The 27,977-nt window shown below is 32.5% G+C and overlaps 1 protein-coding gene across 16 annotated transcripts in view; it reads right to left on the bottom strand.

Annotated features, from left to right (window-relative positions):
* Window positions 1–27,977, bottom strand: part of ZBTB20 (zinc finger and BTB domain containing 20) — a 531,250-nt gene that overhangs the window by 356,978 nt on the left and 146,295 nt on the right. For 9 of the 16 annotated variants that reach the window (XM_087894799.1, XM_087894812.1, XM_087894809.1 and 6 more), the window contains one exon: window positions 4,951–5,028. The exons of 3 other annotated variants lie outside the window; for them this stretch is intronic. The gene's annotated coding sequence lies outside the window, so the exon portion shown is untranslated. Of the gene's footprint in view, window positions 1–4,950; window positions 5,029–9,805; window positions 9,888–27,977 lie in introns of all 16 variants that reach the window. 4 more of the 16 variants (XM_087894807.1, XM_087894803.1, XM_087894806.1 and 1 more) reach the window with 1 other exon arrangement.

Below are 27,977 nucleotides of genomic sequence, written 5' to 3'. Positions count from 1 at the left end.
ACACAAAAGCAATACAATAGTGCATATACAGGTAGTCGAAAGCACCAAAAAAAAAAACACCAACAGTGAGTGTACAGACAAGACTGCTGGCATAACTGAAAATAAGACATGCAAAACTTTAATATAATATCATGGATCTGACCTTCTGCCTTTCTCTAAACAACAAACTAGTATGTTATGCTTATTAACTCTCTGCTTTTAGTGACCTGTTCCTGAAATGAAATTTGAATATTTTCCTTGCTACATCGGCCTGGCTCAGCTTCATTGTGCCTACAATTCAACATTTTAGTCTTGGATATTCTTGGTTCATTATACTATGATAAAGATGCAGTTATTCTTCCAATTCAGCAAACAGGAAATATGGGAAGCCTATGCTGCATTAAGAGTATATCTCATTTTATTAAGCCTTGATTAACTGTTGATTAGAAATCCTACGGTACTGAATAAATATTTCAAAGCATACAAGAATACAATGAAACTCAGGCAGGTTTCCCATGGCTCATATTTTTAAGGAGTATGAATCATTTGATCTCAGTGGAATTAATTTTCCCTGTTTCTTCCATTATTTATTAGCCTGAGGGGGCAAGGTCTCAGGACCCAAAAGTAGCTTCAAGTTTTTCACCATCTGTGCTGAAGTGAAGCCAATGCAAATTCTACCTTCATCTCTGCACTTTTATGCCTCCTGCAATATTTCATTTCACACTTGTGATCTCTTGCTTTGGAAACAATAAAATATGCACATCTCATCAACTTGGAAGAACCATTTGTCACACATAACAAAAAAATGGCTCTCAAGTAATTCAAAATACGGTATCTAAAGAAAAGGCCAAGAAAGATGTAGCCTTAGGTGTCACAAAAGTATACCTTAAAAAGTCATATTGCCATACTATGTTAGTCAGCATGTACAGCACTAATATATCTTTGAACAATGCCTGTTGGGTAGCCAAAATTAATTCCTGTACAGTTTGCTGCAATATCAAGTTATAAGAAAACACAAACAGGAATATTGGTATAATAATACCACAGTGATATACAATGCTTTACTTTAAAGGTAAAAATTGGCATGCATGGGAGGATTGCTTATTAGAAATTTTGCTCTGACAGGGTGAAATTTGGCCAAAAATGACAGTATAGTATGCTATTTCTTCTAAAGGCATAATTGTAGCTATAATCTTGAAGTCATAAGGAAGCACAAATAAATATTGCAAGTGAGCAGCTAGATTCAAATCCTTTGTGGCCTCCTAGTTGCATGATTGGTTCCTCCATAAAAAGACTGGTAAGTTTTCTAAGAGCAGTTGGTCACAGAGTTGCATGACTCTCGCAGATGACAGAGTTGCAATCTTTCCATTCTGAGAAATTCTGATAAATTCTGAGTCATGACGAAGCTTCCAAGTTCTGGAGCGCTTTACCACATCTAAGACACTGCTGTAGGCATCAGATGGTAACAGTAAGAGAATCCAGCTACCCAGTCAATTAACAATGGGTTTTCAATAATGGGAGCCAATTCTGGGAGGAATGCATTCATAGTGGTTATCAACAACAGCAACAGTTCTTGCAGCAAGGATCAGTTGCCAAGGTAGCCAGGAAAATGGAGTAGCAAAGATCCTGATCAATGATGGAACCTAGGCAATTGTCTAGGTTTAGCAAAGCAAGCTCACCTAATGGAGTATACTAGTGAAAATGGCTAAGGTCCAAAAGTAGGAATAGAATAGAATAGAATAGAATAGAATAGAATAGAATAGAATAGAATAGAATAGAATAGAATAGAATAGAATAGAATAGAATAGAATAGAATAGCAGAGTTGGAAGGGACCTTGGAGGTCTTCTAGTCTAGACTGAGTCTGTGTGTTCAGAATAATGCATTTATTTTAATAATGCTTCAGGTTACCCATACATGTGATGTGTGTAGATGGGACCTGAAAGCAGGAGTTACATCAGAAACATTTTTACATTTAAACAAACTATTCTGATAGAGATATCAGTTAACTTTAATTCTTTTTACGATGTTATACACATATCAGATCATTGGAAATATACATATTCTATATCACGCTATCTTAGAATACATGTACTCCATGATTTACAACCATTTATTTAGTGTCTGTTCAAAGTTATAGTAACACTGAAAAAAGTCACTTATGACAGTTCTGACCATTCCAGCATCCCCATGGTCCCATGATCAAAATTCGGGCGCTTGGCAATTGACTCATATTTATGACAGTTGCAGTGCCCAGGATCATGTGGGTTACTTTTTTAATGTTATACCCAACTTTGCATGAAAAGCCAAACATTTTTATGCTTGTTCTATAGTCAACCTAAATTGTAACTAATATCGACGTAACTTTACTTTATATATATATTCAGTACTTTAATCTTTCTAAATAGTACAATGTCAATAATTTCTAATCAGGTTACATAAACATCACTGTAGTGAAACAGTAAAAAGTATTAAGGTTTATAAACTATAATAGAAAAAAAAAAAGATATATAGAGAGACTAACAACTATTAAGGCATAACATTTTATCCTGCACAACAGATATGCAGTTTTCGAAGGTTGTTTCCATTTTTGAGGAGAAGTATGGGATGAATGTAGAATTTCACAAGCTTTTATTTGAAACTACATCGTCCATTTTATTGAACTTCTTTATTTTGAAGTAAAATCCATTAAGTGTAAATGTATCATTCACTTGCCTGTTTTCCATAGTACATTTCAAAGTATAAGGAAGTAATAAAATTATCAGTAGTTTTGTCTCCTTAGCTAAATCAGAGATGCACAACTTCTGTCCAGGAATTATGAAGTATAACCTTTTTTCATCTTGAGTCTTTTAGGAACTATAGCTAATCAGACACGATGACACCACAATGACATATTTTCTTTACTTTTTTCTATTTCATTTTGAAGAGTTACAAACTTTTAAAAAATAGCTAGAATCTTGCAATAAGGTTCTGTTTTATTCTTTAGTCATCATCAAATGCAAAATGCACTACAAATACATCAGTAAAAGCACAAAAACTGTCTAACTTTTGTCCTGTCTATTCTGGAGATTCTACACACTAAAAAAATGTGTTGGGAAGCCATATTCAGCCCATAATTAACTTGTTTACTCCTTAGTTAGATTAACTCTGATGCAGTAAAATCAACTTTATATATTTTTACAAAAATTAATAAGTACCTGTAAAAACCAATCATTCTGAGTAGTCTGGGAATGACAATTTCAGTTTATTTTCATATAACCTTGCTGTTATAAAAGTAAAGGTTATCAATTGCTATGTTGCAAAACAATCAACAAATTGGGAATATAGAAAAGATAAGTATGAGATTAGCTAAAGGTAGATTTGTGAGTGCAAAGAAGAAGTGGAGATTAATAAAACAAGGAGAATAGGTAGAACAACAGAGTTAAATGTAATACTTTAGTATTGTCATTCCAATTTTAAACCAATCCTATATTATGTACTCCAAAGAAAATTCTGTTAAGTAAAGAAAGCTTTTATTCCTTAATATCAGACATAACATTTAAAACATTTATATAACCACCCATACATGTGGCTCCCTCTCAAGAATTAAAACAACATAAAACCATATTAATACTATTACTATTAGCATTCCTGCTATTTCAGAAGAAGCAGGTAGATTAACAGTATTTATTAAAAATTGATTTAACCATCATATTTTAGCCCTTCTTCAACCAGTAAACCAGTTGCTGAACATAAAGGCAAGAAATGTGACAAAGCAAAATTATATGGAACCTACTGATAAGAATAAAGGTGCTAAGACAAAGAAACAAGAATATGAGACAGTCATGAATTGCATGAAGTGATGGATGAGTTGAAGTCATGTACTGGAAAATGACATAGAACAAACATTCAAAGGAAGAACAGAAAAAAATGCAATTTTGTACTTTGCAATTGGAATAATTATGAAAGCACAGTAGGATAATGAATGTTGACATACACAAAGGTAAATTAGAAAGAAGGAAAAGAAACCAGCATTTTAAAGAAATGAAACCAAATAGCATCATGCATTAAGTGTGTAAAACTAAGTCCACTACTCCTGTATCCATCAAGAGGGAAAGGATAAAGATGTAGCACTTTGTATAAAAAGAAACTAAAAACACTGTGATAGTTCTGTAATTCCTGATAAATACATTTTCCCATTTAAGGGAGAAATTAAAAAAAGGCAAAAGAAGGAAAAATCATAGACTAATTTGCATTTTTAGCAAAGAAAATGTAAAACATAGTTTGGAATCTTTTAAAAATATATGGCCAACAATAAACAAATCTGCAAAAGTTACTATTTAATAACACAGACTTAGTGAAAATGGATTCCTCATATTAATCCTCTTGGGCATCATTTTGCCCATGGATTTACTTAGTGGAGCTAAAGAGTTCTAACAAGAAACTAAAATTAGATACTGCAATTTAATGTCCACCTATCGTTGATTTTGGAAATAATTTATTAATTGTTCAAAAGGAATGAACTGTACTATTTTGACTATTTTGTGCAATAGTTCAGATATCCAAAACAAAAACAACAAGGACTTCTGCATCTTCTGTTATTTAATATATCTGAATCTTCCTGTGACTTCCCAAGACACTCTTTCCTATTCTCGTTTCAGTTTAACACTGCTTTGACCTTGGGGAAAGAAAACTATTTCTAATGCCATTCTGATACTTTATAATACTTGCCATCATTGGAGTTAGGCTCACAAAATGTATACTAATGGAGACAAAGCTTTAAAACATTCATAATTACATATGAATCAGAAAGCATAAACAAAATATATAGGACTTGTAATAAGTACTACTAAAAATAATATAGAATAACTGCTGTTATGTATTGATATGTGCAAGTTTGTCTGTGTCAGTATATATATATGATGTATATTCCTAGATCCACATATTCTGCTAATGTGTGTTTGACAAAAAGTATTAGAAAATCTTTTACTTACAGGAATGCAATTCAATTCAACCTTTTTTTGTTTTTAAGGTGCAGTGATTTCAGCATCTAAAATGTAACTTCAGGCACTCTGAAAAGAAACAGGTTAAAATCTCTTTCAGTAATAATTGCTATTTCAGATTTAATTAAAAATTAAACTTTCATAATGTTTCACCATCCAAAGCAATGCATTATCAGTCAAGCATAGCTCTTTTTTTTTTTTAGTTAGAAAAGCTCTTTCAGAGCAGTTTGTAATGAAGAAAGGAAATAAAGAAGACACTTCAGACTAGAAAAATATAGCTCTGAAATAAAGGTTTGCAAATAGCATTCTGAAAGGAGAGGGGGGAGATGGGAACATTTCCCAAATCTTTATATCAACAGCTAACTTATTAAAATAATAGGCATTATGTTTTTTTTTAAAAAAAGATGAATTTACATAGGCATGATTGTGGGAGAAATGAACAATAAAACGCACACGCGCACACACACACACACGATTTTTAGGACAAAATTGCAATGAAAAAGGAATCGCACTTTTATACAGTTGTATGCACTCTATGGGAAATCTTCACAGTTTATTGATGTATTTCTGTCTCCAGAGCTGCTAAGGCAGATTACATTCACATTTTTAAAATTATAGTATATTTACCAGGAAATACTTGAACAAAATTGAAAAACAAAATATAAGGCATAATTTTATCTTAAACAACTGGATAAGAGCCTTGGTGGCACAGCAGACTAAAGCACTGTTAAGTAACACCAGCTGTCTGCAATTACTGCAAGCTCAAATCTCACCAGGCTCAAGGTTGACTCAGCCTTCCATCCTTCCGAGGTAGGTAAAATGAGGACCCGGTTTGTGGGGGCAATAAGCTGACTTTCTATAAAAAAATAACACCGCTTAAGGGGGCCCCGAAAGCCCTAATAAGCAGGTATATACAAAAGTATGAAGGCTATTGCTTAACGCATTGTAAGCCGCCCTGAGTCTCCGGAAAAGGGCGGCATATAAATCAAACCAATAAATAAATAAATAAATAAATATCTCTTTTCTCAGATAAAATTATGTAAAATCTATGTAAGAAAGCAAAGGAATAAGCAATAACTACTTACAGTTTGGGGGGGGTAGATGTGCTTATATAATTGCAGGATTAAAATATTGTGGCTTTTTAAAAAAAAAATGAAATATACAATACATTGGTGAAATAGGGGTGTCAAAATTTCAGGGTTGTCATGCCATTCTGGGCATAGTTCTGCATAGTTTTACAGATACAATGATACATGTAAAGCAGCAAAGCAAGAATAAAAAGCAAAAATAAAACTATGTCGTCAAAAACAAAATAATAGCCTGTCCTACTTGATTTTTACTATAGGCAACTCAACAAAATACCAGTTATTTACAAATATTAAAACACAAATTTCCCATTCGTTCATATGGCCAAATAATTTTTGGGATATGTAGAGACAGCAGACAACAAAGTCTCATGAGACCATTTATTTTGGTAAAAAAAAAAAAAGATTTTGGTAGGACATTACAATATACACCCATTTAATAATCAATATTTGCTTTTCTCTACACATAAAGATAGCTCCCATGAAACAATATATCTAGCATTACATGAATCTTATATAGCACCGAATTTTAACTTTGAAACTGTGCATTCAATCGTGTGCATATTGATTTAGTTCTGAAAATCCTCTCTGCCACCTACAATATTGTGTAAAGATAACTGGTAACAGACAATTTATAATCAGCACTACAAAATTTTCTCTTCATATTTTGCATTATTTGAGTGAGCTTAGATAAGTTAGAGTATTCAAAAAATATAGAATTTTTTTTGTATTTTGCCAAAGACAATATAAATATAAGCCACAAATTTCGTATTTCATTATTCCTATTTATTTACAGATGCCTATAAATTTATAGATTAGTTTTACACATGTTCTGAATTTGTACATTATCTATATGTATCTTGCCCATACCCACAAATACAAATACATTTGCCCATGCAAGATTTTATCTCCAGATTAACTGCATTACTTTTAGTAAACTAAAGGACAGTTCGGAATCAAATGAATACTTAATATGTACTTCAATCTGAAGAGAGATACTGGAGATTTGCCTTCCATGCCAAACATCTAATCTCTCCTGAAATCAAAGGATTTTTTAAAATTCCAAAAAAAGTATCTAATTTGTGTATCCAAAAAATTCCAGTATCTAATGGAATTCCAGTATTTAACAACCAGGTTTCACCAGAAGCCCAGATTAGTCCCCCTTTTTTGACCCTGTTCTATTAAAGAACAAAGCATATTAATGATTAACTGGCATGATTAACATAGCTTGAACTTGTAGGCACAATTTATTTATTTATTTACAATATTTATATGCTTTAAACTGATTTGTCTCCAAATTTTCTCTTTATTATTTATTATTTTATCATAGAAAATAAAACACAAAACAGGAAAACAAACAAGCAATATGACATTCAAACCTAACAATGACAAAAAAGAAAAAATGGTGTACAAAAAAAGTGGAAAAAGAGAAAAAAATAAATTTAACATGTAAGATCTAAATGTCTCTAAATTTTAATTAGATATTGTAATTTCCTTATATTTAGGCAGATGTGCGTTCATTAGTAGAAAAGCAAGATATAAATTTAATAAATACATTTTTGCATATGGGCTGATCTTTCATAAAACATCCTAAAGTTTTTTGGAGCTTGCTCTTGATTAATTTTGTAGCCTTTCCCCCCTTATTCAAGTCAATCCCATCTAAAATTCTAATAATATAAAAGAGAAAAAGCATAAAGGTTAAAATGATACATAAATATATCACAGTAAATGGCAACAGAAAAATGGGGTAAAAATTATATTTGAACAGTTGTTTCTTTATTAAGATATTGATATTCCATCAATAGGCAATTAAGATTCTGTCTTCTATCAACAGAATAACTCTGAAAGGTGCACGTTTGATGATGCAAGGGAAAATTAGAAAAAGAAAGATGAAATTTAAAAATGGGCTGGATCATGCTGAGACCTGCAGAGAAAAAAAATAAAGAAAAATACCACAAATGGATTCCCAGGAGAAAATATATTGGCACTGATTCAGAATGCTGTTGATTTCTCCAGTCTAAGCCCACTTTCCTTCTCCCTTCTGCTCACATGACCTAAAACACAGCATATGTGCTTCCCAATGTACTCCTACAAACATTCACACATAGCCACAACATCAGTGGGAAGCAGAAATGTTCACCCAAACACCTACACAGATGCAACAGTAACTTCTGTTAAGAGTTTTTGATTGCACAAAGAAAATACTAAAATCTCCAAGGGCCACTTCTAGTAAGTTGGCAAAAGCTCTACATGTGTTCCATACCTTGTTAAAATATTCACATTATATCAACACTAAAACTCAGATCTTCTTAATAATAGAATTTTTTAAATAGAAATTATTTAATGAGAATACATACTATTTCTAGCGATAGCAATAACATACAGTAAAAAATACAGTATCATGGATACCTTTCTCATTCATTCAGACTAAAGTAACTTTTATAAAGGCATTAAGTATAACAAAAGATCAAGTTAGTAAATACTAATACTATCACTGGAAGAATGGATAGTTTGGTAAGGGTAGCTGTACTGACTTAGAGCCTTGATAGTACAGTGGTTTAGTGCACCCTGTTATTAACACAGCTGCCTGCAATTTCTGCTGGTTGGAATCTCTCCAAGGCTCAAGGTTGACTCAGGCTTCCATCCTTTCTAAGGTAGGTGAAATGAGGACCCAGTTTGTGGGGGCAATAAGCTGACTTTGTATAAAATATATAAAAGAATGAAGGCTATTGCTTAACGCATTGTAAGCCGCCCTGAGTCTCCGGAGAAGGGTGGCATATAAATCAAATTAAAAAAAAAAAAACTGATTCAGTAATTTATGATATCTCTGTATTTTTCAAAATTAGTAATAGTATTATTCTCTTGTCTTGGTGATCAACAAATCACAACAATGTGGATTTGCACATGCTTATTCCATTTATAATCTTTATAAATATTCCGGTTATATTTTACATTTACAAAACAATGTTTTATATTTATATTATAGTTATATTTATTAATCTTTCATTAATATCTACAACAAAACTTGTATATTGTGTGTGTGTGTATGTATATATACAAACACCTTTAGCATTAAATAACTAATATATACCATACAGTTTCCCAAAACAACAGCCCCATTCCCAGTTTTTGCTATCATATTCATCTCTTTATTTATAACTTTATTTTAAGGTATTTATTTTAAAATACTTTTAACTCCAATAAATTATCAATTAGGTATTTAAGCAATAAGTAAAAAGAACTAGAAGAACAGAATTAGGATAAAAATACAGAATAAATGAAGAATAAATGAAGACTGTGTAACATGTACAGTTTTGTTACCGTAACTATTGTCTATTGTAGTTTACTCTTTCTTTTAAAAAAAAGAAATAAAGAATTTTACTGAAGAGTCCAGCTATTGAAGCATTGGCAGAAGAATCTTTTTAAAGTTTAATGTATGTGTTGAAAAATTCCAGGGTTGGAATTTTAAAATATACTAAATTATTCTTACAACTGCTGATTAAATGGGCTAAGAATTTTTCATAATACCTCTTGACACTTCCCTCGTACACAGGGTGATGACGAAAAATAAGCTGGCTACAGAAAAACTATAGTATTCCAGTATTCCAACTGTTTTCTTGCACAAGCTGTCCCTAGATCCTGTTTATGTTCCTAAAGAACGGGAACAGTTGACAGCATGCAGCTTTTGAGAGGCCTTGCACAAATATTTTTTTTAACTAAAGATATAAAATTTTTTAAGCTCGTAATATGTTAAGACTCACCAATTTCTCAAAGGTTGCTAATGCCCTGATTTTTATAACTTCACTTTATATTGAATGATATTGTCTCCCATGCTTCAAATTCCTACCAAAAAGAAATAATATGAGTTAATGCACAGGAGCTGCAATTCTTCTACATACATTCTGTTCCAATATAAATAAGTATTTCTGTAACAATCATTCTTCAGTAAGAAACTGGGTGGATGAAGGAAATGTGCTGGATATAAATTGTTTGGATTTTGGCAATGCCTTTCAGATTGGTTCAACCAAGGAAATACACTGAAGCAATGTAAAAAAAAAGGATCTGAGAACAGGAACATGAATTATATTAGCTGAAAATTGAGGGAAAATGTAATTGGAAATCACCATTAAGGCAATGAGAGTACTTCATTTTCATCAACGAAAACTAGAAAACAATTCAAATTAAGGGGTTTTATAACCTAAACTATTGCATGAAAGATATATTTGTATGAAAAGTGCCAAAAAATAAATGATAAAATCACTGTTCTTTCAGGATAGACCTTAGCTTTTTATGGAACATCTGTTTTTTGTTACATTTTAGCACTGAATTAGGTTAAAATATCTTGAATTGTTTCTCATGTAAAATGTCCTTTCAGAAAATGAAGATTCCTTTAATATTTCTTAATATTCTGTCGCACAATGGACTATAATACTGATGAATAAATAAATAACATTTATGCTGCAACATTTATGCTGGCCACCTTGTCCAGTTTATTTGGAATTTTCTCCAAGGAAAAATATTCATTAGAATAGGGTCATACTACTGCTTTTTCCTTTACTGACATAATGGAAATTGGTATTTAAAAGTTATTTAGATATATAAAAATTCTTATAATACATTTTCCATTCAAAAAAGCAGGCCTTAACTTTCTTTAGGCACATAATCATGTAAATAAAATAAGAGAATAGAGGGTTACAATTGTCATGTTTTATCATGTCCTTTTATAGGTTTTTTGAATTTCTGAATGAACTTCAGAATTTCTTTATTTTTACACAGTGTACATTTTTATGGTGTATTTTGTACATTATGTTTTTGTTTTATTTAAAAGCTTAAGGCACGGGTGTCAAACTCGATTGTGTCATGTGATGTATCGTGATATTTTTTGCCTTTGCGGAGCTGGAGTGGGCGTGGCATGTGCATGATGCACCCGGCCCATGGGTCGTCAGTTTGACAACCCCGGTTTAAGGCATTAATATCTTTTAGCTAGAATCTAGGCACTTTCTTCAATCATTCAGGCATGGCTTGATTCAATCATTCAGGCAGGTCTAGATTCTGTTATTTCAGCAATAGTTCTCCATGAAACAGCAAACTGACTTCCTATTTTGAAATTTCCCATATAATGTCTCATTGCCATATGTCAAAAGTTTCACTTTTACAGGCTAAACTTTTAATAATTAAAATGCATGAAAATGTACATAATTTGATTTTTATAATTTTGATTCTTCATGGGAAACAAGCAAGCAGAATTTTAAGGTCTAGGGAAGAATTTTGCAAATTGTGAACTTTTTAAAATATTAATTGTCATTCCAAATTTTAACACATCTTTAAACACAAAAGAAAATAAATAACAAAGGTTAAAATATTGGGACACTCATCTGTGGAATAATCAAGCTAGACAATTTGGAAAAAGTTTCTTTAAGCTTAAAAGTTAAACGTGTTAAAAACTGAAGCCACTTTTTTGTTGAGATGAATGAAAAGATACCCAGCCTTCATAAATCTTCTACATTTTGCATATATTTTGAAAGCTCATCACTGCTCAATTAGACAAAAAAAACCCTCATTTTTAAAAGGATAATAAGTTGCTGAAGGAAAAATGCCTTATGGGTTTAGAGAGCCAAAATTCATGGTTCATGCCCTAAGTAAACATAACCTCCTTTATCTTTCTTCACTCTCATTTTAATATTCACACTTATGGACACAATGTGAATTGTGTACCTAACCAGGATATGAAATATATTTCAGTACACTATGACAAAATTCACTGCACTACATTTTTCACATTTCATTAGACAATATTTGTTGTCTGAAATATTCAAGTGGATGTATATATACCACCAACATATCTTCTGAACTCTTACCATAATTTAAAATATAGATTCCTTTAATGGTCACCATAATGCTTTGATATAAAATCAAAATGCATAAAATAACTAATTAATTTTGTTTCTTTCCTTAATAATGAAAGCATCTTTACAAATATAACAGAGTTCTATAATTCTGCCAAAGACAATTTTAGATTTCACTCTCAGACACTGTATTTTAAAATGCTTCTTTCATTGGTAAACTGCAGGAGGAAAGTTATTTTCCTTTGCTTTAAACCACATGCTCCCCAGAAGGAGGAAGTCCCACACAGTAAATGTATACAGAACAGTTTCCTATGTCTCTGTGCTGCAGAAAATCCCACTGTGTTAAGTAGGGTTCTGCTAAGGCCACTAAAACATATTACCCTATTAAACTGTGTTTCTTTATTGTTCTCTAAATGCTAATGAAATGTTCCAGTGTAGTGTTTATACAAGATTACTTTAGAAAAGCAATATGCTAAAACTGGTTCTCTTAAAGTGACAGCAATTTAAGAGTGTGCTGGGTAAACTGTTAGACAAACATTTGTTGCTTTACTCCTCATACAATACTCTTAGATTAAATCATAATCCCAATACCATTTGATTGAGGTTGATGGGATTTTAAGAGAGTCCAATTTAATATTTTTATTTAATCTTGTCTTATAACTGATAGATGATGATAGATAAGATAGATAGATAGATAATATACAGATAAACAGATGATAGATTTGTGTAGTTTATAAATATAATCGTATTCCAAAAAGTATAATATATAATTTAGGAGTTAGATAGTACACTGTCAATATTAATTAACAAATTTTTGGGATAATAAAAAAAAATTCTGAAAATTTTCTTCCTTTCCTAAAGGAATCAATGCTTTTTTCCCCCTTTAAAATTGCTGACTATCCTTAAGCAATTCACATGGAAAGTTTTAAACTGCACTTATTAACAGAAAAGTTGCAAAAGTGATGGACAGTTCATTTAACTTTACTCTCTATCTTACAGTGGATTTATCCTGTAAGAGTACTGGAAGCTTAAAAATCATGTAAAATTAAAATTAGGAAGAGGAAAATAATTGATTCCAGAGATTTAAAAAATGATCATTTCAATTTCTTGTTCACAGTTCCTTCTAACAAAGGCTTTTGTCTATCCAAATTTCATTTACCTTATGCTTTTGCTTAGAACAGCATTTCATTACAGTAGAAAGTATACAGTTTTTTTGCTTTTTAGCAATTTAGCAGACTTTCATCTACATAAGAAAATGTTAAAAAAATCAAAATTTTTGATCTTGCATATGAACTTTTCATCTAAAAATGAATTGCAATGTTAACACTCCTGTTCGAAAACTAAGACCCCATGTGCAGTTAAATGTTTTTTGAGTTTATTCTCATACTTTGCATTACTCACTACCAAGTGAATGAAATAAATCAGAAATACCAAGGGTAGCCTACAAAATATTGTGTTTAGGGAGAAGAAATAAACAATTTAAACACTAACATAGCAACAAACTATTTGGTTTATGTACAGTGAATCAAATATATCCTTCATTACTACTAGCTTTGTTTTGAGTTTTTTTCTAAAAATCTAGATGATTGTGATTTTCACTGATAGCTGAGTGATTTGCAATTTATTTAAAATATTATATATTAGGAAAATACTTAGCAACTGGAATTAAATTTGAAAATAGTATTAGTAAGAGGCAGCAATATAACATATATGAAGAAGCTAAACTTTACAAAGACAAGCCTTTGAGATTATTCTGTTATTATTTCTGGGTTATATAGAATTAGAATGGAGACATACACACACACTCTCTCACACAGACACACCGAATAAAAATATGTATTACTAGCTGAATACCCGTGCTCCGCTACGAAACTATGTGATCGGGCTTGATAAATTGACACTTACAGCTTGAAAATTAATGAGTAGTTACAATCGCCTCGCCTCTCCCCTTCTCTCCCTCAGGCTTGCCCCATAGAAACATCTCCTATCCTATCCTATCCCCTTCCCTCCCTCAGGCTTGCCCCACAGATGCCTCTCCTATCCTATTCCCTTCTCCCCAGAGTTATTTCCAGGTTGGGAGTGGGAGTAGAATGTCTAACTAATTAGCATCAGAGCATGTTAATAATAATATAAGAAATCTGATGATCATTTTGAAAAATCCTTTTGTTAGTGAATACCTAGAAGCCAAGAGGAACATACATGCCAAATTTCAAGTTTGTAGGCTTTACAGTTCTGGAGATTTCATGATCATGGCATGAGTGATTTTCACTTTTATATATATATAGATGACTAAAATATGGGGGGAGGGGGGAGGCAGCAGAATGTATGGGATAGGAGGTGGAATTTGCTATTGGTCCATCAACTACCTTGAGTGTGAAATTACCCACTGAGTAATTGGCAGAGCCATGTCTTCAGGGCCCTAAGGAAGAACAGGAGAATGGGAGCAAAATGTTCCATCAAAGGGCAGGAACCAAAGCAGAGAAGGCTCTTCTCCTGGATGCTGCCAGCTGGAATTTCCTCACGATGGATCATCAGCATAGCTGGATCATCAGCATAGCTCTTCTGCTGGCACAGGTGGGCAGGTCGGTTTCATAGGGATGAGGTGGTTACTCAAGAAGCCCGTATCCATGCCTTGTAGGGCTTTAAGAATAATAACCAATGCCTTGAATTGCACCTGGAAGTAGTGCAATATTACGAAACAGCGGCGTAGTATGGGCCACTCTAGAGGCCCCAAAACCTGTCTGTGCCCCTGCATTCTGCACCAGTTGTAGTTTACAAATGCTCTTCAATAGTAGTGGTACATTAATATATCAATCTGCAAACTTGATTTTTAAAATATAATTGACTAAAGTAAGTAAGTTTTGTTTAATTAAAGATTTATATGGCTATCTATCTTAAAATAAAACAACTGAATTACAAAACCCATAAAAATCTAAGCACAAACAAAACCCCCATCATTCCCTTGCAACGTTCCACAACTATAGACTAGCCCCTGGGTAAAAAGCCAGATTTTGATGGCCTTCTGGAAGGCTAAAAGGGTCACTAGCCTTCCTTTTCTCATCTCTTCCCAATGTATTCACTAGATTTTTACTTCTGATAAGATATTACATACTTATTCTGTTTGGTCTTATATTACAGAGTTCCCCAACCAGTGTCGGGCAGGGGGGAGAGGGGGTGGTTTTGCACGAGCAGCGGGCAAGTGCGCATATGCATGCACTTCTATTGATTAAGTGGCAGATACATGCACCCACCACTCATGCAAATAGAATGTGCATGTATGTACTCGCCCACTGCTTGTGCAAGGGCAAATGCACATGTGCACGCTTGCCTGCCACTTCGGGCAGCCTGGTTTTGAACAGCTCACTGCCTGGTAGTGGTCCATGGCCCAGTGGTTGGGGACCCCTGTTATCTAGAATTACTTATAAACATTGTTCATCTGGACATTTGCAATCTGTTTAAATTCCTTACAAATATAATATAAATATAATGAGTCAGTTTTTCAAAGAAAGACAATCTGAATTTTACAGATAACTTTTTAAAATATATTGGATATCTTTTACCTCCCATCTAGGTGTAATTTTCATATCGTTTTGTTTGTTTCAAGCAAAGATACATCTGTTACTGACGTAGATAAATCTCTTTTCTAGGCCAAGTTTTTATTTGAATGTTACATTTTTCTACTTGGAAATTGCTAACTTAGAATGACAACTTTTACAACCCACCTGGACTGTTAAAAATATGTCTATTGTATTTACAGGACACATGGATATTTGTAATGTTATCTAATACCTAACACATTGGAAGAATAAGTTATTGATACTGCCAGTTACTCTAATAAAGATGAACATACCAAACTGATTTTTTTTCACAAATGTATATCTTGTATTTTGATTTATTATTAAAAATATTACCAGAACCAATTTCCTAAGTTACATGCTTTGGAAATGCTAATTTTTAAGAATTTGGTCCACAAATTGCATAACTAGAAAGCATCTAGAATCATAGTTCATGCATACCGGTTAGACAGCATTGATATTGTTGAAAAATTAGTTTTGCCACTAAATATAAAAGTCTGTGGAGTCTTTTGTGCTTTCTGAGCTTGGTTGTTTACTTGTAAACATTTCATTACACAACTAGGTAATATCATCAGTGCTAGGTATCAGTGCATGATCAATGCAATATCATTGCATATATGTAGAATACTATATGTATTTTCTTCTCATAGAACTAAATTTCAAGAACTCAAAATAAAGTTTTAATCTCAAAAGACATCAACTGAATTACATACAAGTATTACAAAACAGGTATTCCTGCCCTCATAATAATTTTTTTTTACCAAAGGTTTTTGGTGTTTTTTTTTTGCTTTAATTTATATGCCGCCCTTCTCCGGAGACTCAGGGAGGCTTACAATGCGTTAAGCAATAGCCTTCATACTTTTGTATATTTATACAAAGTCAGTTTATTGCCCCCACAATCTGGGTTTGAAGTTATGTCAGCCTTGTAAAAAATAATTTACAACCTGTTGTCAAGTTACAATTGTCACACGATGCCCATAGTCACATGGTCACAATTGAGGCACTTGGCAACAGATTTGCATTTAAAACAGTTGTCATGTTATCATAATTGTGATTTCACAGCTGGCTTATGGTAATCAAAGAGAGAAGCTAGATTTGCTTAACGACCAATGCATTTGCTTAAAAACTATCTTAAAAAATGGATCTAGTAACTTGATGATTTGCCTTATAACTGCACCAACTTACTATTTTTAAGGGTCCTTTCTTTTTGAAAAGTTAAAATTCTATGCACCATACACATTTTAGCTCTCTTTTCTCATTGTTATGCTGCCCCTATTTGCTTTGTTGTGATTCACTGGCAGCATAGAAAATAAATAAATAGACTGAATGTCAGTGAGAAAAACATCTGCTAATCAAAGAACACCGTGGATCTGGCTGCAGGACTGTCCATCATTTCTTGTGTATGTTCTCCACATTCCATTACATTGTAATCTGAACTGAATAATGTTAAAGGAAATAGTGAATAGAAACGTTACAAATCAGTCAAAAGCAGCATTTTTACTTAAATGACCTGCTCCTCTCTTTTCCTTAAGAGGTACCAAATACTTGCCTCCAAATTTCTACATTTCTGATATAGTAGAAATAGGTAGACAGCTATAGAAATAATGTGTTTACACTGTAGCTTCTTAGCGGGACAACAACAACAGAATGGGAAAGATTAGGCTACCCAGGAGATGAAGGAGCCAAAAGTGCTTAGAACAGCTTTAAATAAGAACAGGCACTATTCTTGATTCCATCCACCACTGGTCACTTGATTTTACTTTCAAAGTAATGCCTGGCAAAGCAAATAGATAATAGATACCTTGTAGTTTTATTGGATGCAATCAGCTAAAGGGGAAAACATTACTTTAATATTGGTACAAATAAGGACAATCAAAGTGCTGTCAAATTTCACAGCAAATTGCCTGGAAACATTTATGGTTTGCCTGAAGCCAAATGTAATTATAACTCAAACAATTGCTATTTCTCTGAGTTGCAAGCAGGAATTAAAAAAAAGGAAATACAATGATCCACTGAAGTGGACTGAACAGTACACAATAGAAGCAATTGAGTCTATTAGTGCCCATCTTTCCAAACTTAGAAGTAAAAAAACAAGGCAGCATTTATTTACAAATATGTATAAAATCAATTAAATAAATTGCATGAAATAAGCAAATAAGTTTTTTTTAAAAAAAATAATATACTGTGAAAGTTCAGAGAGGAAAGCATGTAGGGTAGATAGATCCTCACAAACTTTAGTACATTATAGAATTATGTCAAAAAATAATATATGGAAAATCTTCAAAATTTCTGATGATTTAAAAATTAATTCAAATTATTACCAATGCAAAATTATAAGTGATCAACTCAGCAGGTTTTGATTAATCTGTGAGAATGGCAGAATGCGGGCAGAAATAACAGAGCTTTGCTGAGACACAGATTTTTGTTGTTATTCTGGCCTTGGTTTTGGTTCTATATGCATCCCTAAAAATGCTTTGTAAAATTGCCTGCAACTGCTGACCTCAACCTCTCTAGACTAGAGGTAAGATCTCTAGGACATTTAAGTGATTTAACTATAACCATACAGAACAAAACCTATCCATGTCAGAGGCCGCGATGGTTCAGCAGTTAAGATGCTGAGCTTGTCAACTGGAAAGGCGACATCCTGGGATTTGAGACCTGAGACATGATGGAATGAGCTCCCGTTACTCGCCTCAGCTCCTGCCAACCTAGCAGTTTGAAAGCATGTAAATGCAGGAAGATAAATAGGCACTGCTTTGGCTTTTTAATTTTTATTTTTACTGCTTTCATTATTTTCATGCTAGCCACATGATAATGAAAATGTCTGTCAGGCTCCCTTGGTTGAGAATTGGAGATAAGCACCACCCCTTGAATCAGTCACGACTAGACACAGCAATCTTTTATCAATCTTCAATTTTTTATCAATGTCAGAAAAAAAATTGTTACTTTTTTGGTCGGAACCTGATTTGGTCGTGGTCAGACGTATTTGTGACCAGAGGTTCTACTGTAATCTCTTTGTTTTATTTACTGATCAGGGAATAAAGTGAAATACAACTAAATTTCACAGTTATAATCATGCATTCCTGATTATTAATCATCATATAATTGCAACTTTCACATTTCTTTCCATTACCACATTTTAAAGGGGTGCTAAGACTATAAAAATCACTGATGTAATGTTTCTGAATGTAAAATAAGATTATTGTAATTGGTAGTTGGGTATATCAAATCACAAATCACAAAACATAAAAATAATGATGTCATGTGTACTGGAGCAGATAATGGCATGTTACCTGCTTCCTAAAATGATATGACAGTTCAAAAGTTATTAAAGTTATTAAATGAACATGTATAGGAATCTGGAAGTCCCACATTTTGTCTCTGAAATAGGTCATTAGCTATATAGTATGAACCTGTGTAATGAACAGACTTTGTAATGTCTTGCAATAAGATACATACCATAAAGAGCCATATGTATCGTCTCATTCTGCTTGTGTAGAAGCCAAAACATATATACATGGAAATACTTATTTCCATTTAGATATACATATTGTAAAGCACATCAAATATGTTACTGGAGCAGCGCCTTAATGCTGAGGTTCACATAATGACTAGATTGCTGTGGTTAGAATACAACCTTCTTTAAAAAGGAGAATTAATGCTAAACTTAAAATTCCCATTTATACATTTTAAAACAGAAGACGGCAGTTATAAGCATGTAAATAGTGTTAAGTGTTTGCTGATTCATACAACTTTTATGCATACTTTCAACTTTACTGTATCACTGTAAATTTCTGAGTTAGTAATGTAATGCTAAACAAAATGAAACTAAACTCTCTTAACAATGAGATGTCCTTTATGTTAAATTTCATTGGATCTATCTATTGAAAAGTGAGATATCAAATATCATTTGTACATTACCTTCTACTAACATTATACTAGATGGAAACCCAATAAGGATATTAAGATAAATAATATCCTAATACTGCTTCCCAAGACAAGGCAAAGCATTGTATTAAATTTAAACATTTTTACAATAGTTTGTTGTTCTTTAAAGTACTTTAAAATCACTTTAAGAATACTGAATCTAATTGTGATTTGAGAAAAGAGACACAATAACATTTTCTTTTAAGTAGTAAAGTATGAAAATATTTCCCCCTCTCTATACATATAACCTTCTACCTGCATATAGCATATTTCCTTAGAAAAAAAATATTTCATGGCGTAGGACTATAAAAAAATATCCCTATTGATCATACTCTTAGGAGTTAATTTTTTACTGACCAATTTTGGATTTTTTAAAATATATCTGTCAATTGAAAACCATCAGTCTGTTCTGAACAGCTTTTAACACATTTAGATTTTTTTTGTCATAAAATATTCTATTTATTTCTCAGCAGCTGGTGTCAAAAAAGTTGTTGTTTTTAAATATTACTCTTAAATAAATAAAATCTGTTTTCATATTGTGTAAAATTAGTTTTGCCTGCTGTGAGTTTGTGGCATTATGAAGTGATCAGTTCTCTCCATGAATTATTTAAAGAAAGGCTATCAAATAAACTGATGGAGGCGTAATATAATATGTATAATTTGTATAAATCTGGCACTTGTGCATGTACACAGCATAGATCCTACTTGCTCCTTTCCCACTTGCTGTTACACTGCTTGTCCCATCTATTTTTCAAAAAGTGAGGGAACATCTTCCTTTTCTATAAATGAGAGCGTCACTTTTCTAGTACATGCAAAATATTTCTCTGACGATACTAAATATATATTTAAATAAGTTTATTGCCTGTTCATACAGGTAATTGTTTTTCAGCTGGTCTTCAGTGGCATTAAAGTCTTTATTTATCCTTTGTTTTAGTTTCTGGTTTGACAGTGCCTCATACTTTTATTAAACACTACTGGATTTGTTAGCAGTTCCTCTCAAGAATTATCTTGTCTTTCAGGAAAAATGTAACTGTATAGTCATAATTATTCTCACCACATTTTTTTAAGAACAAAGGAGTGTTGGTTTAAGAAATTTCTCTATTTTAATAGAGAGAAATCTAGCATGTCATACCTCAAATACTTTCAAGGAAAACTGACACTCGAAGGATTATACTGATAACAATTAAGCAGCAGCAGCAAAATAAATAAATGGTCATAAATTATTGTACTTAGAAAATATTGTTTTATTTACGTATAGAATTTATATGTCCATCATATTCACAAAAAACTTTGGTCGGCATACAACAATAAAAATAGAATTACATTAAAATAGCAACAAAATAGCAATCAAACATAGCTGAGGCACATCAGTATATACTATACTTCGTAGTTCTCCCATGCTATATTATTGGAACACAAACCCCTATATTACTGTGACAGCCTTCCCTTTGTTCTTTTTTATTATTCTTTGTGAATTCTTTTTTCTTTATAAAGCAGCTTATAAAGTATTATTAACTGAGGAAGTAGTGACTACAATCTGAATTCAAATTTTAGCTGTGGATAGCTAGTGCCATGTGAATAAATTATCAAACACCTGGGCCACAGTCCATAACCTGTCTTCTCTATACTATTTATTTTGTTTTGTATTTTCTGTTATGGATTGCACTACGGAGGCTAAACCAATTTCGTTGTTATTTATTTATTTATTTATTTATTTATTTATTTATTTATTGGTTCGATTATATACCGCCCTTTTCCGGAGACTCAGGGCGGCTTACAATGCGTTAAGCAATAGCCTTCATACTTTTGTATATACCTGCTTAGTAGGCTTTCGCCCCCTCCCCCTAAACGGTGTTCTTTTTTTATACAAAGTCAGCTTATTGCTCCCACAAACCGGGTCCTCATTTTACCTACCTCGAAAGGATGGAAGGCTGAGTCAACCTTGAGCTTGGTGAGATTTGAGCTTGCAGTAATTGCAGGCAGCTTGTATTACTTAACAGTGCTTAGTCTGCTGCGCCACCAAGGCTCTTTATGTACAATGACAATAAAGGCTAAACTATACTATACTATAAATAAGGTGCTTTATAATGCAGGTTAACAGAAGCTAAACATCTTTCTTTTTAAAGCAGTTCCGTCTATTATAATGTTTGCATTTTTATTGGTAATTCCAGCAGAAATACTGTCTGTGCAGGGAGATGTACACACATAGAGCTTTAGAGCTTTTGTTTCTTTTTTTAATTTTTGCACTTGTGAACAATGCTGACCTGCCCAAGTTCTTCACATGTTTCTTCTTGCTCTTGAACATTATTACAGTAGTTACAATTCTATTTATAACAGAAGAAAACCCTTTGGTGATTTAATTTTAGTATTGTGTGGAAATTAAACTTGTGTTCTCATTTTGCTAATGAAGGATGAGTATTTGATGACATACCTTGAGTTCCTTCAATAATTGCAAAACCACCTGCCCATAACATAGTTTGTGCCATACATATTTTCTTTACAGTTCAGTGACTAATTAAGGAGAAAAATACCAAGGTACATACATACCATTCTTAAGTCTTGAAAATTTATTGATTGTCTTTCTTTCTTCTACTTCCTTCTACTCTACTTTATAATGATTGAAATGCTGAAGAAAATTGAAGCTGATAAATACTGGCAAACATCTGGGAATTAAGATAACTAATCCAAAGAACTAAATTTTTGGAATTGTTTAAAAGGTCACATGTGAAAAAAAACTGATAATAGACTTAAAAATGATGTCCTTTCTTCTCTTTCAACAGGACATTTACCAACATTTTTTCATATCAAAAAGTATTATATTTTGTGTTTATAGCTCCATTTTTATTTATTATATGCTTCTGTTTGTTTTGTTACAGCTTCTAGTTTTCATGAATGAATGAATGAGGAAGGTGAAAGTGAAGGTGAAGGTGAGAAGGGAGGGGAGGAGAGGAGAGGAGAGGAGAGGAAAGGAAAGGAAAGGGAAGGGAAGGGAAGGGAAGGGAAGGGAAGGGAAGGGAAGGGAAGGTTTTCCCTTTCAAATTGAAGTTATTCATTTTCTCCTAAGGTAAATACAATTTTAAAAAAGAAAATGACAATTTTTTAAACCCATAAAGATTCAATATTTTTGGTGTTAAGTTGTCATATATACATAGCCCAATTATTTATCAAATCACACAACATTATTTTAACCTAAAACTCACCTTGACTATAGTTTTTCACAAAATAAAATATATTAAACAAGGTAAAGTAACATTTGTAACAGAAATATAGCATAGCAAATTAAACTTACAATAAATAAAAAGTGTCAAAGATAACTCTATAAAGGAATTTTATAATTTAGCAACATTTTACTGAGTCATCTGAAGAGCCTAACAATGTAAATAACAGTATGACCTTGAACTTGAAATTTAATTATATTTAAATTGAGTAAGAATCTTCTATCTATCTTTCATAGTTCCATTATTCCATTATTTTCAGTTAAGGTGCAAAAGTTCTAATGGTGCTACTAGCAAACAGATTCAATTTCTCATTAACTTCCAATACATATGCAATGATCAGACTGGTTTACAACTGAATAGACAGCTAGCTGAGTCAGTATGGCACATTTTGATTATTATTCACCATAGCAACTTTTGCAAAACCCTTATTTCATTGTTCCCTTTGGATTCTTTCAAAGCTTTCGGCAGATTAGAATGGTCCTTTCTACTCAAATTGTCGACTAAACTGAACTTTGGAGAAAAAACATGAACATAATCTAGCCATTATACTGCACCTCTACTGCTGTGATCTGTTCAAATGCTTTTGACTCTCTACCAACTGAACTGCATAGAAATACTAAGCAAGGCTTCAATTCTCAACTCTACCATTTTTAACAGACATTGAAAACCTTGCTAACTCCATTCAGAATAACGTGAAGAAGTTCATGATTAATAAAAAGAATCATGTTATAATCTTATTTATGAATGATGTTTTATTAATTTTCTCTAACTCATGGGAAGTGATCCTGGATTTGAACAATATACTTATGGAATTTGAGGAGGCAGCAATTTTAAAAGTCAATAATGCAAAATCCAAGCTAATATTTTTTAATAGTCCAAACTGAATACAAATGACTTTAGCAATTGCCTAACTTAACTTTCATTATAACCCATCAACTCTGTGGAATGACTCTCTCAGTTCCTGTTGCTGGAAGTCATTCCATTTTATTATCTGAACTATCTGCATCAACAGGGATAAACAATCCATTTCTGAAAAATGCAGTAATGGACTGGAGCTCATGTGCTAGAAACTGGTAGCCTTCTATATTGTTTTTATTCTCACTTTTTGATCATCCTCATATAAAAACTGGATAGTAATTGTGTGTGTGTGTGTGTGTGTGCGTGTGTGTGTGTGTGTATATATATATATATATATATAGTAATGCCACTGTCTAAGAAAAATTAGTACTCTCTAAGACCAATTACTATCATCATATAGAGAATCACTTAGGACATAACTCCAGAAAAATTTAGAATGTATAAAAATACTTCAAATTTATGTTGGAAATGTGGACAGCATGTTTTATCATGCCTGCTGCTAAAAAAAAAGCATAAAAACTGGTTCAAATACACACAGTGATACCAAGAATTTTTCAGATTAATATTGAATTGAAACCAGAACTTTTATTGAGACTAATGAATGGACAATCGGAAAACAGAAAATACTGATTTTATATATGATAATATATTATATGCTCAAAAATGGAAAGATGAAAGTATCCTGAATGGAAGAATAGCTGTGAAGATGACAGAATTAGCAGACATGGCAAAACAGTCATAGTGCTGTTTTGGATCGTCTGAAAGTCCTGAAATGGGTATTACAATGATTTCAGCCCTTAGTTGCTTCATATATTTAAATAATTGTACTTGCCTTTTTCCTATCTCCCAAATAGTGCTATTGACACAAAATCAGCATATACAAATACATTAAGAGCAGGATAAGGGAATGTATATGTCACAAACTACATGCAGAAGTAACTTTTTAAAAAATACAGATGATGCAGTATATTAGGCTAACAAATGGTAAACCTTACTGACTTAAAAGCCAAAAAGTATTCTATATTAAAATCTACAGATCATTTAATCCAGTTACATGGCTGTCCAGCTTGCAAATTTTGACTCCGGTAGCCAAGATAAGATTAAAACTGAATACAAAAAACAACAGGTAAAACCAGTGAAGGTATTATGTAATTGAGGCTAGCTCGCAGTTTCCAAAATTATAGAAAGCTCATCCACCATTGGCTAGGGAAAGTCATGACTTAAGGGCCAGCAGGATCAAGCCAGACAAACCTTGGTGGAGTGGCATACTGTACTAAAGGATTGGCACTGAGACAGAAAAGCATTTCTTATGAGTTCTGTCAAATATTACTGTTTCATAGAAAAGATCCAGAGCATGTCCATACTCTCAAATCTAATGGGACATATACACTCATTTAGAAATAGGTAGTCCTATAAGTAAAAGCACTTCTGGGTAATTGAGTAATCCTCCAACTACGGTGGAGGATTTATAGGTATTAACTTGAATTGTATCTGTGAAATTAGGAGAACATATCCCTAAGGCAACAGAAAAACAAGATATAACTCTGCATATCAATGTCATCCACAAAAAGCAATTCAGGTAGTCCTCAACTGAGTTCACTTAGTGACCATTCAACGTTCTCTTAGTGACCATTCAAAGTTACAATGGCACTGAAAAAAGTGATTTATGACCATTTTTCACACTTCAGCATCCCCATGGTGACGTGATTAACATTCATATGCTTGACAACTGGTTCATATTTATGACAGTTGCAGTGTCCCAGGAGTCATGTGACCATCTTTTGCGACCGTCTGACAAGCAAAATCAATAGGGAAGCCAGATTCACTTAACAACCATGTTACTAATTTAACAACTTCAGTGACTTAACAAATTTCTACTTAGAAACATAAATTCTGGGCTCAATTGTAGTCGTAAATTGAGAACTACCTGTATTATCTCATACATAGATGTTTTGGTTGTATTGTTCTGTTTAGTGTCTCAAGCTGTGGTAGCTACAATACTACAGAAGTAAATGTGTGTGTCTGTGTGTGTATGTGTCTGTGTCTACGTGTCTGCATATGTATGTGTGGGTGGATGGGTTGCAAATACCTACCAACACACACAATAGTTATGATTTAAAGAACAGGACATAAGATCAAACCCTTTGCACAATCTCTACTTTGATTTCACATTAAGACAACTTTGCATTTAGGTAAACAATTAAGCCAGGAACCTTAGGATGTCATGAGCTCCTTAACATGACATAGAGAAGCATCTACATTAATTATTTAATATGGATTGATGAGTCTCAATTAATGTGAACCAGGAAAGGATAATTTGCACTAGATTGAAACAATAAGGCAGAAGAATGTGTAAGTACTCAGACAGACTGACTGCTTACTAAAACTAGAAATGCTGTTAGTATACACCAAGCTATACTTTATACCCTGTAGCATTTTCAAAGTTTGAGAACTGCAATATTTGGCTCAATATATACTCTTCATGCTCTCTATAATATTTTGTATTGTATAAAAACAATGAGATTTGTATTTATTTCTCGGCTGGTGAATATCAGTTTATTAGCTAGTTTATGGTGCCAAAAAAGTCTTTGTTCCACTTGAAAATACAAATTCATTTTTAAATGATTGCTTCATCAAACTGCAAAATATACACTAAAGAGCCAACTTTCTAAGGTTGCTGGAAGGCCTCAAAAATGATCTAGCATCCTAAAAAAGTCCTCATAATATTCTATCATACAACATACATGCTGGGAAATCTCATTTTTAACAAAATTGGGAGGCTTAATTATTTGTTTTCTCCTGCTTCAATCTTTCTCTATTCTCAACCCATTCTTTACAGATTTATATCAATGAATGTCTTTAGCAATAATGATACAAAGATTTTCAATTTTCTACTATTTTGAACACTTTGTTTCTGAAAAATAAATTTAAAAAACATAGCACGTTGGTCATATTCTGCATACAGAACAGAATAATTGCTGCAATGTAGAATTTGGAACCTTAGGAAGGAACGGATACTATGCTTTTCATTCTATTCCATTCCAATTCTTTCTTAACCGTTTTAGCACCACCCTTGAAGCAATAGCACATCCAGCCACAATCAAACTTCCTAACGTAAGATGACAGCAAGAATTATTTCACCAAAAAAGAGAGAAAACCTGTTTAAGAATTATTCATTTTAATACCAAAAAAGAGGGAAGAGGGGCTGATTAAGGATCTGACTAAAAAAGAAAGAAAACAAATAAAAAAATCCACAATCAAAAGGAGAAAATGAGGACAATTTTCCTAGGCATTAAGGATGTCTGTAATATTATCTACTATGACAGTACGGTTATTGCTGCCAATACACTGCATGTTTGCTATATCAGCCAAGGTCCTGAGAGAATAATAAACTAAGAAGATTAGAGTTAGGCTGATGCCTCTGTGCCATTCTGACCTCCATATAGATACTAGGGTGTATCAAATACATACAGGCAGGGAGACCTGAAAAATGGGTATTCCATTTGATAGGACTGGAGAAGACACTGCCAATAACCAGGGTCTGTTTATTATTTAACAGTTGGTATTGCTAGAAGCCTGGCACTGCAGTAGAGCAATCTCTGTTTCAGTTTAAATCAGCCTGATTATAGAAGCATACAAGCCAAATCCTGTTTACCATAATCTAGAAGAACTTCTGTGCCCTGAACAGACATAGAAATTCTTACAATACTTCTTCTCCAAATGGAAAGAAATCTTCCTTAGCCAAGGGTAGGTAGACTTCCAATTAAAAACGCATAGGAAACAGGTTCACTAAGAAAATAAAGCAAAACTGAACTTGGTTCCATTACCTTGATTCCTTATTTCTAAGCTATAAAATAGTGAGGCTTTTGTCAGCCTATTTTCTTTCAGTTAAGTAAACCTTAAGTCATGCACATTATATACGGAGGCTCATAAAAAAGTTTATTTTTCTCGCTGTGAAATCAACCAAATCAAAAATCATTATATATAAATAATATCACAAAACACTGATAGTACTGAATTTACAAATTGTAAAGGTATCACTCAAATTCAATACTACTACCTCAGGCCTCCCCAACAATAATTTTGAAGAAATCCAATCTGTTACTTTTTAAGGAAGTCCAGATCCAAATTGAAGTAGATGCTTCTTTTTGAAATAAGTAAATATAATGAGCCAGGTTCATAAACCCAACCATTTCATGTTTATATTTATATAATGTTTTTCCATGTTTCATATCACAGCTATATAATATAATATAATATAATATAATATAATATAATATAATATAATATAATATAATATAATATAATATAATATAATATAATATAATATAATATAATATAATATAATATAATATAATATAAAAAGGCATTGTCTCTTAAGTTTAGAACCTGAAATAACTTAAATGTCAAGATTTTGGTGTTAGTATAATATATCGAAGCTATATTGTTATCAAAGGTGAAGTTTGAAGCACTAAAAAAATGAGAAATGTAATGATAGTCAAGATAAAT

This window comes from Pantherophis guttatus, chromosome 5 (genome assembly GCF_059756535.1).
Source record: "Pantherophis guttatus breed Tessera chromosome 5, ASM5975653v1, whole genome shotgun sequence".
Classification (NCBI taxonomy): Eukaryota; Metazoa; Chordata; class Lepidosauria; order Squamata; family Colubridae; genus Pantherophis; species Pantherophis guttatus.
The sequence above is the reverse complement of the archived record's forward strand: the minus strand, read 5'-3'. Positions and strand labels throughout refer to the sequence as shown.